The following is an 8,068-nucleotide window of genomic DNA, read 5'->3' as shown; positions in this document are numbered from 1 at the left end:
TGTTACCACAACATGCCAATGAGAACTCTGGTTCCACTGAGGAAAACCTTTCCTATGACCCTCTAGAATAGCAAACTCGGTGCCAATGGGGTAATTACAGAGTTATTTTATGGTTTCCTGTGTTTTGTCTGTTTGTCAATATTAATGCTAAGGACTGCCGAGACCAGCTCGGTCAGGGAGACCCTAACCCAGCGGCGCTAGAGGAATTAATGACACACACACAGAAATATAGAGGTGTGAAGTGGGAAATCAGGGGTCTCACAGCCTTCAGAGCTGAGAGACCTGAACAGAGATTTACCCACGTATTTATTAACAGCAAGCCAGTCATTAACATTGTTTCTATAGATATTTGATTAACTAAAAGTGTCCCTTATGGGAAACGGGATTAACAGCCGAAATAAAGCAATAGGTTGGACTAGTTAAGTGCAGCAGGAGCATGTCCTTAGGGCACAGATCACTCATGCTTGTTTGTGGCTTAAGAATGCCTTTAAGCGGTTTTCCTGGCCTGCGCAGGCCAGGTGTTCCTTGCCCTCCTTCCGATAAACTCACAACCTTCCAGGGTGGGCATTATGGCCATCATGAACATGTCACAGTGCTGCAGACATTTTGCTTATGGCCAGTTGTGGGGCCAGTTTATGGCTAGATTTTGGGGGGCCTCTTCCCAACAAAGGACATTAATTGAGATACATGCTTCTAATTCCTCTTACTTGTATAGAAGTACCGTAGATTAGAGAAAGGATTTCCAAAACTGGAGAAAAAAGAGAGTCCCTAAAAAGACAGCACCATAAAGAATTGTAAAAGAGGAGAATCATGTCCTCAAATGTTAAAAGAAGACTTAAGGATTAGCCAAGGAAATTCTCACCTTTAAAGAAAAAGGAGACATTATGTCAATGATTATGAGGAGATGGGGGAAAGAGAGAAATGCCTCAGAATTATCTGGAGGGTTTTATAAAACCACACCATACATTACACACGTGCATAAACACACACACACACACACACACACACCCCTGTAGGATCTAATGTGCTTACGACAGTGGCATGATCTCATGATTCAGAACCAGGGCCATGATGAACCACTATCATTGGGGGAATATGTCTTATCCCTCAGATGTGCTGGAGATGATAGAGTTGTTTAAAAAATCAGAGTGCAAGTAGCAGAAGAACTAAGGCAAAAGGAGATGCCTTGTGAAATACATTAACAATAACAGTTAAAGCAAGAGAATCAACTACCACCAACGGAAGAGTAGGGTACCCTGGTACTTGCCTCACTGAAAATCATCTAGAGCCAATTTAAAAGGAAAGCACAAACAACCCTCCAAAACAAATCCAGTAGGATTATTTTGTGAAGGGTAAAAACAGCCCCCAAATTATAGAAATGATATATTTTTTTAATTCAACAAAAGACAAAATCAGGAAAAAAAGATAGAACAGAGTTATAAGGTAAACTTTTAATATTATGTACTTATGAGACACTAAAATATGCAATCCGTTTTCTTTATTGCTGTAGAAAGTAGTATGTATATTACTTTATAGTAGAGTTCTACAACTAGAAATTTTATAATTGAACTAGGTATTATTTATTACACATAAATGTTACTATTTTTTATTTGACTTTGGTTATTTTTAGTTAGAAACTGCCTATAGTTTAACCCTGATAATAGGGTTAAATTGTTACTTACAAATATAATAAACTAAAGGAGCTTTTTCATTCTAGCATGCCTATATTGTGGGCTTATGTTTTTACCCTCTGCAATATTCCAACCTTGTCTTTAAAGGAAAATGAGACATTATATCAATGATTATGGGGAGGTGGTGGAAAGAGAGAAATGCCTTAGAATCATCTGGGTGATTTTACAAAACCACACCACACAGGGACACACGCATGAGCAAGTGTGCACACACGCACGCATATGCACACACACAGACGTAGAGGTCCTATTTCTTCAAAGTAAAAGTAAGTTGAATGTTAATACTCTATATCAGAAAAAAATACCAAAAGTTTAATGAAGATCTTACTCCCCTTTTGTTTTAATTTACTGAAATCATCTATATATCTTTTTTGTAATTGTCAACATTATTTTGTATTTTATCTTTCCAACTACAGTTTCTTGTTGCTCCTTGAAGAAATTATTTTGGGGAATATGAAGCTTCATGTTTACAGATTTGCAGATCCTTTGGTAACACAAGAGGATGACAGAACTGCCTCAAGTTATCTTCTGAGCTGGCAGACTTCTCAAATTTGCACAGACACAACCTTTAGTGACCTTTGGAGTTCTGAAACTACATGAATCATCATTAAAGGAAAATTGAGCCAAAGCCACTGGGAAGTTCATTTCTCAGAGAATTAAGTTCATTTTGTTTCATACATAAGCAGTGAAGGTATATATAGATCCATGTCATTTTTCAGGTCAAGTAAAACTTTCCTGTGATTTAAAAGTTATAGTAAATACGTGATGTTTTTTGAAACTCTATGTAGCTAATAAAGACAAAGAGAACAGCTAATTCGAAATTGCCTGCACAAGAAAATTAAAGTTTCCAAAATCTATTATAATTTTGTCACTCTAAGTGAAGACTCATGTGACATATTGGACTCCCTTACAGAAGACTACTTCAGGATTATCTTTCTGTAATTACTACTTTCACTTCATTAATAACCATAATGCCTTTTCCTATATGCATCTGTCCATCAGCAAGTGAAGACAGGAATTGCCTGACCTTGCAAGAAAAATAAACTGCTCAATGCAAATCATAATGAAGTTGGTAAAACAGTTTGGCTTTAGGGAGATGAAGATGATATATTTTGGGGAAAAAAGTCTCTTATTACTAAGGTATATTTTATCCCCATATAAAGTAGCAAAATAATATTATTTATTCATAAACAAAAAGGAGTGATCTAAAGGTTTTCCCAAGTTATACGTTGGTGCAAAAAGTAATTGCAGTTTTGCCATCAACTGCAATTACTTTTTGCACCAACCTAATATTAACACATCAACAGATATAGGATATCAGATCTGAATGTAAAGGGTCAGTTTATAAATCGTATATAGTTCTCTCCAGATATAAAGTGGATTCCAGCACTCTGCACGCCTGAGCCTCTGCTCCTGTGACTATCCTACCGCCTCTATCCCCATGGCAGCCACCTTGAGAGAGATCGTGCACCTGCAAACTGGTCAGTTTGGCAACTGGTTCTACGGGGTGATCAGTGATGATCATGCCATCGGTCCTACTGGCACTTAGCGTGGGGATAGCAACCTGCAGCTGGAGTGCATCAGTGTATACTACAATGAGACCACCAGTGGCAAGTATGTGCCCCACGCTGAGCTCACGGATCTGGAGCCCAGCACTGTGGACTCTTGTGTGCTCGGGCTCCTTTGGGCAGATCTTACGGCTGGACAACGTCATCTTCCATCACAGTGGTGCTGGAAACAACTGGGCCAATGGGCACTACACAGAAGGTGCGGAGCTGGTGGATTCGGTGCTGGACATTGTGAGGAGGGAGGCTGAGAGCTATGACTGCCTGCAGGGTTTCCAGCTGACCCACTCCCTGGGAGCAGGGACTGGGCCTGAGAGGGGTACCTTTCTCATCAGCAAGACCCCACAGAAGTATCCAGACAGGATCTTGAACATGTTCAGTGTGGCGCCCTTGTGCAAGGTGTCAGACATGGGGGTGGAGCCCTAAAACATCACCTTCTTAGTCCACCAACTGGTAGAAAACACAGATATGACCTATTGCACTGATAATGAAACTCCATAATGTCTGCTTCAGAGCCCTAAAGCTGACCACACTCAACTATGGTGACCTGAACCACCTGGTGTCTGCCACCATAAGTGGGGTCACTACCTGCCTAAGCTTCCCCAGCCAACTCAATGCTGACCTGCAGAAGCCAGCTATGTACATGGCCCCATTCCCTACCTGCACTTCTTTATGCCTGGCTTCACCCTGCTGACCATCCAGGGCAGCCAGCACTACCAGGCCCTGACAGTGCCTGAGCTCACCCAGCAGATGTTTGATGCCAAGAACATGATGGCTCCCTGAGACCCCTGCCTAAAGGTGGCCACGGTGTTCACGGACTACAAGTCCATGAAGAAGTTGGATGAGCAAATGCTTAATGCCCAAAACAAGAACGGCAGCTACTTTGTTGGGTGAATCCCCAACCATGTAAAAACACTTGTCTGTGACATCCCACTTTTGGGGCTACAAATGCCTGCCACCTTCATCAGCAACAGCAAGGCCATCCAGGAGCTGTTCAAGCACACCTCTGAGTAGTTCACAGCCGTGTTTCGGTGCAAAGCCTTTCTGCACTGGCACATGGGCAAGAGCATGGACTAGATGAAGTTCACCAAGGTCGAGAGCAACATGAACAACCTGGTGTCCCAATACCAGTAATACCAGGACATCTCAGCCATGGAGGAGAGAAAGGTTGAGAAGGAGGCCAAGAGGAAGGTGGCCTAGAGCCTTCATACATGGACACTGGGTAAAGTGGGGAAGCAGTGGGAACTCTATTTACTCACAATCTTTTCTCTGATAACCAGGTCTCTCTGTGTGTGCACTTGGAGTTCTTTCTGACTTTATATCACACACTGTACAGACACCACCATTAAAAGCATTTTCATAGTGAAAAGAAAGTCCATCTCCCAAGAACCATCTCAAATTCATTTCTGTTGGCCTGGCGCAGTGGCTCACACCTGTGATCCCAGCACTTTGGGAGTCCAAGGCAGGCAGATTACCTGAGGTCATGAGTTCAAGACCAGCTTGGTCAACATGGTGAAACCCCTTCTCTACTAAAAATACAAAAAAATTAGCCAGGCATGGTGGTGCATGCCTGTAGTCCAGCTACTTGGGAGGCTGAAGCAAGAGAATCTCTTGAACCCAAGAGGTTCAGGTTGCAGTGAGCCGAGATCATGTCACTATACTCCAGCCTGGGCAAAAAGAGCAAACCTCTGTCTCAAAAAAAAAAAAAAAAAAAAAAAAAAAAAAAAAAAAAAAAAAAACAGTTAATCATTCATCCCTGTGAAGCTTTGCAAATTTCAAAGCATCTTCGGCATTTTCAGGGGGCTTTCTCTCCTGAGCCTCTGGGATGCATCTCAATCAATTTGATTGCATTTAGTTTGTAGAATGGGTAAATTTGTAGAATGGGTCAATATCCTAAAACACTGAAAATCCTAAATCCTTGAGGGTGAAAGTTCTTACCACTTCAAACTTACTAGTGTAGGACCTGGATATAGTAGGTGCCCAATATTTAAAAAAAAAATCAAAGTAGAGATCTTTCACCTGCCTAGTTAGCTGTATTCCTATGTAAATTATTTTGAGTGTGTGGCTATTGTTAATAAGATTGCATTCTTGATTTGGCACTCATCCTGAATGTTGTTGGTGCCTGGAAATGCTACTCTTTTCTGTACATTGGCTTTTTGTATCCTGAAACTTTGCTGAAGTTATTTATTAGAGGTAAGAGTTTATGTGCAGAGACTCATTAGGGGTTTTCTAGGTATAAAATCATGCTGTCTGCAGAGATAGTTTTACTTCCTCTCTTTCTATTTGGATGTTTTTTATTTCTTTCTTTTGCCAAATTGCTCTGACTAGGCCCTCCAATACTACAATGAATAACAGTGGTGAGAGTAGGCATCCTTGTCTTATTCCAGTTTCAAAAGGAATGCTTCCAGCTTTTGCCTGTTCAGTATAATGTTGGCTGTGGGTTTGTTACAGATGGCTCTTATTATTTTGAAGTATGTTCCTTAACTGCCTAGTTTGTTGAAGGTTTTTAACATGAAGGGACGTTAAATTTTATCAAAAGCCTTTTCTGCATCAATTGAGATGATCATGTGGTTTTTGTTTTTAGTTCTGTTTATGTTATAAATCACATTTATTGATTTGCATATGTTGAACCAATCTTGCAACCCAGGGATAATGCCTACTTGATTGTGGTTAATTAGGTTTTTTGATATGCTGCTGGATTCAGTTTGTTAGTATTTTCTGGAGGATTTTTGCATCTATGTTCATCAACGATATTGGCCTGAAGTTTTCTTTTTTGGTTGTGTCTTGGCCAGATTTTGGTATCAGAATGATGTTCATCTCATGGAATGAATTAAGGAGGAGAAATCAGAGATGACACAAACCAACAGAAAAACATTCCATGCTCATGGACAGGAAGAATCAATATTAAAATGGCCATACTGCCCAAAGCAATTTGCATATTCAATGCTATTTCTATCAAACTACCAATGACATTCTTCAGAGAATCAGAAAAAAAAAAACTTCTAAAATTCATATGGAAATAAAAAAGAGCCCAAATAGCCAAAGCAATCCTAAACAAAAAGAACAAAGCTGGAGGCATCACATTACCTGACTTCAAACTATACTACAAAGCTACGCTAATCCAAACAGCATTGTACTGGTACAAAAACAGACACATAGACCAGTGAAACAGAATAGAGAGCCCAGAAATAAAGCTGTACACCTACAAGCATCTGATCTTCAACAAAATCAACAAAAACAAGCAATGACAAAAGGACTCTCTATTCAATAAATGGTGCTGGAATAACTTGGTTAGCCATAGACAAAGGGTTAAAACTGGACCCCTTCCTTATACCATGCCCAAAAAATCAATTCAAGATGGATTAAGACTTAAATGTAAAACCTAAAACTATAAAAATCCTTGAAGGAAACCTAGGCAATACCATTGTGGACATAGGCCCTAGCAAACATTTCATGAGGAAGACACCAAAAGGAATCACAACAAAACAAAAATTGACAAGTGGAACCTAATTAAACTAACAAGATTCTGCACAGCAATAGATACCATCAGTAGGGTAGACAGACAACTTACAGAATGAGAAAAAATATTTGCAAACTCTGCATCTGACAAAGGTCTAATATGCAGAATCTGCAAGGAACTTGAACAAATTAATAAGCAAAAAACAAACAATAGCATTTAAAAGTGGGCAAAGGACAAGAATAGTCATTTTTTAAAAGAAGACATACACGTATCCAACAAGCCTATGAAAAAACGCTCAACATCACTAATCATTAGAGAAAGGCGAATCAAAACCACAGTGAGATACCATCTCACACCAGTCAGAATGATTATAACTAAAAGGTCAAAAAAAAGAAGAGATGTCAGTGAGGTTGCAGAGAAAAGGAAATGTTTATACACTACTTGTGGGAAGGTAAATTAATTCACCCACTGTGGAAAGCAGTTTGGTGATTTCTCAAACAACATGATATAGAACTACTTTCTGATCCATCAATCCCATTATTAGGTATATACAGAAAGGAATATAAATTATTCTGCCATAAAGACAGACGCACGCATATGTTCATCACAGTAGTATTCACAATAGCAAAGACATAGGACCAACCTAATTGCCCAGCAATGGTAGACTGGATAAAGCAAATGTGGTACATATACACCATGGAATATTATACAGCTATAAAAAAGAATGAGATTATGTCCTTTGCAGCAACATCAATGGAGTCGAAGGCTGTTATCCTAAGTGAACTAACGCAGGAACAGAAAACTAAGTACTGCATGTTCTCATTTATAAGTGAGAGCTAAACATTGAGAACACATGGATATTAAAGAAGGGAACAAGAGACACTGAGGCCTACTTGAGGGTGGAGGGTTGCAGGAGGGTGAGTTTTGAAAAATCTACCTATTGGGTACCATGCTGAATACCTGGATGATGAAATAATCTGTATATGAAACCCACGTGACATGCAATTTACCTATAAAACAAACCTGCACATGTACCCCTGAAACTAAAATAAAAGTTTTAAAAATAATAAAATATAATAAAAGTTGCAAATAAATAATAATTTAAATATTTTTAAAATAAATAAAAGTATACTAAATGTACAACTTAGCATTAGATACAATTGCTTTATCTTTAAGTAACATCCACTAATGATGAAGTTGAAGTTTAAAAATTTTTAATTTAGAAAATTATTCCAATCAATTATTTACTGAATAAAATAGGATTTTATAAGAATTCTTTATTATTAACATTTGCAAATCAATAAACATAATCCAGCATATAAACAGAACCAAAGACAAGAACCACATGATTA

The 8,068-nt window shown here is 38.9% G+C and overlaps 1 pseudogene; it reads left to right on the top strand.

Annotated features, from left to right (window-relative positions):
- Window positions 1-3,132: 3,132 nt before the first annotated feature.
- On the top strand, window positions 3,133-4,428 carry LOC105551530 (annotated as a pseudogene).
- The last annotated feature ends 3,640 nt before the right edge of the window (window positions 4,429-8,068 follow it).

The sequence above is a fragment of the Mandrillus leucophaeus genome, unplaced genomic scaffold (assembly GCF_000951045.1).
Source record: "Mandrillus leucophaeus isolate KB7577 unplaced genomic scaffold, Mleu.le_1.0 Scaffold524, whole genome shotgun sequence".
Classification (NCBI taxonomy): Eukaryota; Metazoa; Chordata; class Mammalia; order Primates; family Cercopithecidae; genus Mandrillus; species Mandrillus leucophaeus.
This window is presented reverse-complemented; position numbering and strand designations above follow the sequence as displayed.